We start from the raw sequence: 9,514 nt of genomic DNA, 5'->3' as shown, positions 1-9,514 counted from the left end.
GCGTATCTCTTGTACTGGTTGAGGTATGTATCTGGTGTAAGCAGCGGATTTCCACCGCCCTAACGTTTTGATGATGTGCGCTGGAATATTCCTTTTGGATGCTATGGTAGCGGCTCCTATACGAAAAGAATGTCCGAGTATTTCGCTGGATTAAAGCCTAATTGCACCAATAACATTCTCACATAGAGCATGAACCGACTAGTAGTAAGGGTATTGCCGTGCAAAACCAGAAGTGGTTGACGTGGTGCACTTTGAATGGAGGAAAGGTAGTGATCGAAGACTTCCATGGGGCATCATTTATTGCTTGTGGGGTAATACGTGATTGTGACCGTCTGTACCCTTCCACCAGTTTTGGTATGTTTTAGGGACAGTAGGTAGTGGTCATGCGATTTAACAAAATGTGCCCTTGTGATAAAGTTTGGGGATTTAGTGTTAGAGGTGGTGAATTCTCTGGGCCTAAGAAATCCGCAGAATGCTAAATAGATGGCCATTTTAATCACATGGTTTGTCTGTGTCTGTTTCTGTGTCTCAAATGGTGAGGCATCTAGGAGGTCTGACAGTGACTGGAACAGGTGATCGTGAATGGGTAGTCTAGCAGGCGTGGGTGTAGGAGTGGAGTCCTTGATACCTTTTAATATGGCTTTCACCTGGTGGGATGAAAGGAAGCGTTGCTTATTAGGCCAAGTGGTGAGGATCAAAAGAAAAAGGGTAATAGGCGCTCACTATAGAAACCAGGCAGCAGTATACAGGACAAGGATTCCCCAACCTTGTGAGTGAAATAGTAGAAAGAGAGAGGGCGTATACCGCGCTTATAGTATTAGAAATAAAATATACAAAGATACATACATATGTTCTTGAGTATTTCAATTAGTCGTGACCTCAAAGGGAAATACAAATAGAAAAATAATAGCGCAATACAGCAAATATATTTTTAGAAATAAATGATAAGAAACTAAGTACAGTCCACTCACATGAAGTAGAGCTATAACAGAGCTCTACTGTAAAAGCACTTGGACGGTACAATCCCCGTCTTGGGATTCGTGGTGGTTGCCGCAGATGTATTCAAAGGTGCCAAATATGAAGTTGGTATAAAAAGAAAAAATAGCAGCAATATGGTGAAGTAAGTCCAAGTGGTAGAATAAAATAGTAAAAAGTAATGTACTTACACTTTCTAGAGCATGTAACCTGCTCTAGTGTGAACAGCTTAGGTGGTATGATCCCCACCAAGGATATGCAGGATACCAGGAAATGAAGATAATAAAAAAGTAACTTAAAAGTATACTTTAATGTAAACAAACTAAACAATGAATATTAAAATATAGATATAAAATATAATATATAGAATATAGTCCCACTTAACGCGTTTCGCCTGATAGGCTTCTTCAGAAGTGTGGTGTAGAGTTCAAACAGTCCGTTTATATATCTTCTTTGATGATTAGATGATTTCCTGGTGAGATGACTTCCGGGTTTCGGCTTTGTGTTGGTGCGCATGCGTCAGACCGGAAATGGCGCGACATCCGTGTCGCACCGGAAGTGATGCGTTGTTGTGATGCAGGCCGGAAATGGCCGCGGCATGTCCATAAGGGGAGGGGGAGCGTGATGACGTGACACTCGTGGAACGCACGCACATCCAGGAAGTGGTGTGCGTCGCGTTCCAGATGTCACTCCTAAGTCCAATCTTAAAGGGAGTATCGGCTGTAATGACCGGGTGATGGCGTGGCGGCCATATTGGATAGGGGCAATAGTTCATAAATATATATAAAAAAAACACATGAATAATACATGATAAATAACACAAGCAATGATTAAAGGGAAAGTTGATATTCTGTTAGTGATAACATATAATCAGAATAAAAAACAAGAGTAAAAGGGCAGCTTCACTAAATGGCTAAAACCTCTAAAGTGAATATAGTGACAGTAGCTTTGCAAGCATAATTATCGGAGTACAGATATTGCAAATAGGTGCACCTAATTGGTGGATGTTGGAGTATACTCTGAGAGAGGGTGGACAAATAATAATTAAAGCGCATGGCTTAAATTATGGAGTAAAAATATAGAATAAAAATAAAAATAAAAATAAGAATATAAAATATATTTATATATATAAAAACGGGGTACTAGTAAAAATCTGATATGAAAAAGAGGGAAGATAAAAATTTAACCATAAGGAATCTATAAAATGACTAACTGAACTTTAAATACTTATAAAAAATTATAAAAAATTAAAAAGGTCGAAGTCCACATTTAACCCCTTGGGGTGTAGGGTATCTAGTTGATATACCCATTGCATTTCTGTTTGTCCAATCTTTCTTATAATATCTCCTCCTCTCCAGTGGTTTTTCACTATTTTAATACCAATAAAAGTAAGGTGCTTAGGATCATTGTTGTGCATGCAGAAGTGTGCTGGTATTGAATGGTTTTGTACACCTTTTTCTATATTTCTGCAATGTTCTGCAATTCTGGTTTTCAGTGGTCTGATCGTTCTGCCCACATATTGAAGGCCACATGAACATTCTAATAGATAAATAAAATTTTTACTGTTGCATGAAATGACATCTTTAATATTATATATTTTATTTGTATTGTTTGATTTAAACTCAGTAATGGTTCTTTTAGTAGTTTTTGTTTTCTTACATGCCATGCAGCAATTACATTTATAAAAACCCTTTTTGTCCATAAAATTGTTTATCTTATTAGGACTCTTTTTTGTAAAATTTTTTGTCAAATGCATTTTAAGGTTAGGAGCTCCTCTGAATATTATTTTTGGTTTATCAGGGATTAATTTACCTAAAATTTCGTCTTCCTTCAATAGGTGCCAGTGTTTCATTAAAATTTTCTTTAATTGTCTGTTTTTGTTATTGTAATCTAATACGATTGGTAGGGTAAAATCACAATTGTTCTGATTGGCTGGAGTTTTAACCTTATGTATAAGTTGGTTCCTATTGGTTGTGGTAATTTGGTTAATAGTTGCATCAATGTGGTTACCATTATAGCCTTTTTGTATAAAACTTTTTTTCAATGTATTTGCTTGCTCTAAAAACACAGAATTATCTGAACAATTTCTTTTTAGGCGCATCATTTGGCTTTTGGGTATGTTGTCCAGCCATATTTTATTGTGACAACTTTCAGTGCTTATATAGTTATTAACATTTACATCTTTAAAATGTGTCTTTGTTTGTATTTGATTATCTTTAATGTATATATTTAGATCTAAATAGGTCACTGCAGTACTACTAAAATCAGCTGTTAAAACTATTCCTTCTTCATTTATGTTTAAAAAAGAGATAAAATCCTTGGCCGAACTCATAGAGCCCTTCCAGATGAAAAAAAGGTCATCTATATAACGAGAGTAGGATACCAGGCTTTCCACCCAGTCATGCCCCCTCCACACGGCTCGGTCCTCCCACTCCGCCATATAGAGGTTGGCATAACTGGGTGCAAACCTGGTACCCATAGCTGTGCCGGTTTTCTGTAGGAAGAAGCTATCTTTGAACCAGAAATAATTATATTTTAAAATTAGATCTATGCCTTCAATAATAAAATCAGTATGTTCTTGAGGCATAGAGTCATCTCGTTCTAAAACAGATCTAATTGCTTGGCATCCCTTATTGTGCTGAATAATCGTGTATAGTGACTGGACATCACACGTAATGAGTATATAATCATTGTTCCAGGTAATGGTTTCCAATTTTTTCAAAAGATCTATTGTGTCTTTTAAGTAAGATTTTGTTTGTTTAACGTACGGCTGCAGCATTATGTCGATATACTCAGATAGGTTGGAGAGAAGGGATCCTATTCCTGACACAATAGGGCGTCCCGGTGGGTTATTTAAACATTTATGAATTTTTGGTAAAAAGTATATCACTGGGGTTTTGGGGAATAGTATTTTTATATAATTATACTCCTTCTCATTTAAAATTCCAATTTCCTTCCCTCTATTTAAATAGTCGTAAAATTTTAATTTTATATCTCCTATTGGGTCACTGTCCAATTTAATGTAAGTATTAGGATCATTGAGCTGTCTATAAGCTTCTGTTTCGTATTTATCTTTAGATAAGATGACGAGGCCTCCGCCTTTATCGGCTGGCTTGATTACTATTGAAGTATCGTCATATAGTTCTTTTAGTATTTTTATTTCTTTTCTGCTCATATTTGGTCTATCTTTTATTTTTTTAGTGTCTAGGATTTTTAAGTCCTTGACTACTTTCTTTTCGAATATATCTAAAGCACTCGATTTGAAATGTGCCGGGTAAAAAGTGGATTTGTTTTTTAATTCACTATCTTTATAAACTTTTGGATTTGTATTCGCTGCATTAGCTGATTGGTTGGTTTTGCTTTTATCAACAAAAAAGCGTTTTAAGGTCGCATTCCTAACGAATTTATTCACGTCAATGTAAGCTAGGAAGGAGTTGTATGACTTTGTGGGGGCAAACTTTAGGCCTCGTTTTAAAATGTTTGTTTCTGTTGTGTTAAGAATTTTATCAGATAGATTGAATATACCAGTAGGTGTCTCCTGTGTTTTTTGAACTAGAAGCTCTCTAGTCTTCCTTTTTTGGTGTCTTCTACCTGATCTCCTCCCTCTAAGCATCTTTTGCGATTTTTTATAGGTGAGATGTTGAGTTGGTGAGTTTGTCTCTCTCTGTTGGAGGTGATCTCTAAAAAAGATGTCTCATCAAATTGGTCACAAAAAGATAAGACATGATATTTATTGTTCTTAGTTAGGTCTTGTGGTGATGGTGGTTTGTTTTCGTCTAATCTCTTGTAGGTTTTTTTTGGGATTTCCCAAGAGTACTTTCTATTTTCCTTATGGTTAAATTTTTATCTTCCCTCTTTTTCATATCAGATTTTTACTAGTACCCCGTTTTTATATATATAAATATATTTTATATTCTTATTTTTATTTTTATTTTTATTCTATATTTTTACTCCATAATTTAAGCCATGCGCTTTAATTATTATTTGTCCACCCTCTCTCAGAGTATACTCCAACATCCACCAATTAGGTGCACCTATTTGCAATATCTGTACTCCGATAATTATGCTTGCAAAGCTACTGTCACTATATTCACTTTAGAGGTTTTAGCCATTTAGTGAAGCTGCCCTTTTACTCTTGTTTTTTATTCTGATTATATGTTATCACTAACAGAATATCAACTTTCCCTTTAATCATTGCTTGTGTTATTTATCATGTATTATTCATGTGTTTTTTTTATATATATTTATGAACTATTGCCCCTATCCAATATGGCCGCCACGCCATCACCCGGTCATTACAGCCGATACTCCCTTTAAGATTGGACTTAGGAGTGACATCTGGAACGCGACGCACACCACTTCCTGGATGTGCGTGCGTTCCACGAGTGTCACGTCATCACGCTCCCCCTCCCCTTATGGACATGCCGCGGCCATTTCCGGCCTGCATCACAACAACGCATCACTTCCGGTGCGACACGGATGTCGCGCCATTTCCGGTCTGACGCATGCGCACCAACACAAAGCCGAAACCCGGAAGTCATCTCACCAGGAAATCATCTAATCATCAAAGAAGATATATAAACGGACTGTTTGAACTCTACACCACACTTCTGAAGAAGCCTATCAGGCGAAACGCGTTAAGTGGGACTATATTCTATATATTATATTTTATATCTATATTTTAATATTCATTGTTTAGTTTGTTTACATTAAAGTATACTTTTAAGTTACTTTTTTATTATCTTCATTTCCTGGTATCCTGCATATCCTTGGTGGGGATCATACCACCTAAGCTGTTCACACTAGAGCAGGTTACATGCTCTAGAAAGTGTAAGTACATTACTTTTTACTATTTTATTCTACCACTTGGACTTACTTCACCATATTGCTGCTATTTTTTCTTTTTATACCAACTTCATATTTGGCACCTTTGAATACATCTGCGGCAACCACCACGAATCCCAAGACGGGGATTGTACCGTCCAAGCGCTTTTACAGTAGAGCTCTGTTATAGCTCTACTTCATGTGAGTGGACTGTACTTAGTTTCTTATCATTTATTTCTAAAAATATATTTGCTGTATTGCGCTATTATTTTTCTATTTGTATTTCCCTTTGAGGTCACGACTAATTGAAATATTCAAGAACATATGTATGTATCTTTGTATATTTTATTTCTAATACTATAAGCGCGGTATACGCCCTCTCTCTTTCTACAAGTGGTGAGGATGTGGTGTTGAATACCAGTAAGATATAATTTAATGGTGTTGAAAGATAGCTTTAGGTGAAGGTGGCAAAAGGAAATGAACGCAAAGTCTCCATCGAGAACTTGTCTATTATGTGAAATTCACGCAAAAATCTGTTGTAAACATAAAAAGCCCTGTCATATGATTTTGTGTGTTATCAGACAGACCTAGTTGTGAGAGGTGACGCCCGTGAGTGAGTATACTATCTAGTCCATAACCATGTCCTGCCATGGTACCGGGGTAGGTATCAGGGCCGCTGTTGGTAGTGCCGCCTGGAACTCCTGAAATCGAGATCGGGATAAATGATCAGCTGCGATGTTCAGGACCCCAGGAATATGTATGCATGTCAAAGAAAAGCTGTGCCTAGCAGCTTGCCATGTCAGATTCCTCATAAATCGCATGATGGCCAGGGAGGACGAACGTCCCTTGTTAACAATATGGCAAGTTGTCATGTTGTCAGAAAAGCATTGCACAGTGTTACCCGACCAGCAAGCGCCCCATTTTACAGCCGCCGCCACAATCGGGTAAAGCTCAAATAAAGCAGAGGTGTCAGTGAACCCCACATCCAGTCATTGCCAAAAATTGCTACAAAACCGGATGTGGCCGCAGCATCTGTCCAGATTGACAAAGACTTGTTCGTCAATACTGGAATGAATAAGCTTTTCCCATTCCAATTCAGTAAGAATTCCCTCCACATGCGTAAATCAGTGGTGGCATGTGAGTCTAGAGCAATGCGGGTGGAATCCGACTGAAATTGGGGAAAAAGGCAGAGTAACCGGAAAATGAATGCCCGCCCTTGGGGTATGATTTTCATGGCAAAATTAAGTGACCCCAATAGTGATTGCAATTCCTTCCTATTGCAAGAACCCCCCAACAGGTAATGGTCTATAGCTGAGAGGATGCGATCAATCTTATCCGGGGGAAGGCTGGCTTGCATATGAACAGAGTCCAGCACTACCCCCAGAAAGTTGATAACAGTATCGGGACCTTCAGTTTTAGTAGGTGAAACATGAACACCCAACCCTTTAAACAATTGTAATATAGCCTGGCGGCTATTGGGTGGAAGTAGGTTACTCTCTATCGTAAGAAAATTGTCAAGGTAATGGATTATGGTGGGGCATCTACAGATGTTAAGCAGCATCCAACACAATATCACGGCAAACATATCAAAGATTCTAGGACTGCTCTTTGAGCCAAAAGTGAGTTGTGTGAAAAAATAGTATGACTGCTGCCACTTAACACCATGTAGATGCCACAGAGAAAGAAGGATAGGGAGGAGCTTGAATGCGTTTACTATGTCCGTCTTGCTAAGCCATGCTCCGATACCTGCTGACAGAATAGCATGTATGGCATTGTCCACAGTCGCATATTGGAGTGAAAATTCCTCCGATGGAATGAGTGAGTTAAGACTAGGAATGGTTGTAGCATGGGGAGCAGAGAGGTTAATGATCAACCTTTGCTTATTGGAGGATTTACTTGTAACCATATCAATGGGGTTAGTTCTCCATTCTGCAAAAGGGAGGAGAGTCAAATGGGCCTAGTAAAACCCTAGTCTATTTCCTTCTGGAGCAGTATATTAATGGCGTCAGCATCTGCCAGGGCCGTCTGCAAATTTTTACATTCAATGATTCCCGTTGGCATATAAATGATTCCCGTGTGAAACCCTATTGTGAACCCAGACACCAAAAAATCTACAAGATGCGAGGGGTGATTACCCAATAATTCTTGTAGCAGAGAGACATTGAGAGACAACAGGTAAGGCTTAGGGTACAATTTATTTGGACACATCGCCTTAGAGTGAGCCCGGAAACATTGGGAGCAAATATGTAATAGTCTGCAGGCGCTGTACCCGCAAGTGCCAGCGTTGAAGTTGTTGCAGACTTGTGATTTCCCAAAAACATTATATTGCATCCCAACTTATCTTTTAAAACCCTGTCTGGTCTCCCTGTGGGCATTGGGTTGGTAGTGGGGTAGAAAGTACTCACTTCAAGGCGGGTTAGGGCATAAATTAGCTGTGTGTGAGTTAGAAAAACAGACTGCACAATCTGGTGTCTTCAGGCCCGCAAAGTGTCTACAAAAAAGTTCAGAATCCAGTATACTCCAGTCAGCTTGATAGTTGAACTGGGTTAGTGATGCAGATGCCTTTGCGGAGAAAGCACGGTGGTAGTCGTAAAAAGACGTTCCACCGTACTTGTGCCCTAAGTCCACCAGCTTGTGGAGGTAAAGATCAAACTCTTCCCTCCTCTCGGGATAGACTGCACACACCACTTCCCTATAGATCCCAAAGGCCAAAACTAATTCAGGGATAGACAGTCTACGGTTTAGCCTGGGGTGCCTGGATTTCCACACAACAGACACGTCACCGTATGCACACATTTTGTTTTCAAGGACATCTTGAAAGGCAATGAGAAGCGAGATCAAATTTACATCTTTCTCTTCCAAGATGTCCTTTTTAATGTTTGCCGGTACCATGTGTGCTGGGTTAATGATATGCAGATTTTTTTGACCAATTGGGTTATTACCAGATTGGGAGCCAGAAAGAATAGCAGCGTCCGGATTAACCAGGGCCGCTGGAGAATTCAGCTGGCTTCCTGAGTCCATCCTATCCAGTTTGTCAGTGATACGACCTAATAAGGCTAGAACCGAGGTAGTACGGCTTGAAGATCAGAAGCCTGACCGCTACTAGACACTTCACCCGCCCCAGTGTTAACAGTCTGGGTGTTAAGTAGCCTATATAATTAGGAATGGAATGTTCCTCATGCATAATTCGGCCGTGATCTTTGGGATGGTCCAGGATCTGAAGGATGAAGGGCTTGCGGTGTCGCCCCCTCTACTAAAAGATACCTACCGGTATTTTATATGAAGGCAGTAGATTAGTACTAAAAGACTCGAAAACGCTGCTTGGATGTAGAAAATTACACATAAGGATCAGGCCTTATGAGACCAGAAGTGGACATAATAACCGTAATTACTAACCTATACACACAGTGAAAAATCAAATGGTAAAGGAGCTGAAGCTCAATTGTTGAATTCAGTAGCAACTAAAACATAAGATGTCTATGGTCAAATTCACCAATCAAGTGACAAACCCTTTTTAAGAAAATTAGCCGACAATTCTTAACTACTTGCCATAACCAACATGACCACTGGAGGTCGCTAAGGAACACATAGAATCCTATTAAGATTGCTATAGTCTATGTAACATAGGGCGTTTGGTTAAAACTTTACGAACAGCCACGTGGTGGCTAAATTTCGTGTATAACCGAACGCTCCTTACTCCTAAACCACGCAAAAG

This window comes from Pelobates fuscus, chromosome 12, assembly GCF_036172605.1.
Source record: "Pelobates fuscus isolate aPelFus1 chromosome 12, aPelFus1.pri, whole genome shotgun sequence".
NCBI lineage: Eukaryota > Metazoa > Chordata > Amphibia > Anura > Pelobatidae > Pelobates > Pelobates fuscus.
Note: the sequence above shows the minus strand (reverse complement) of the source record.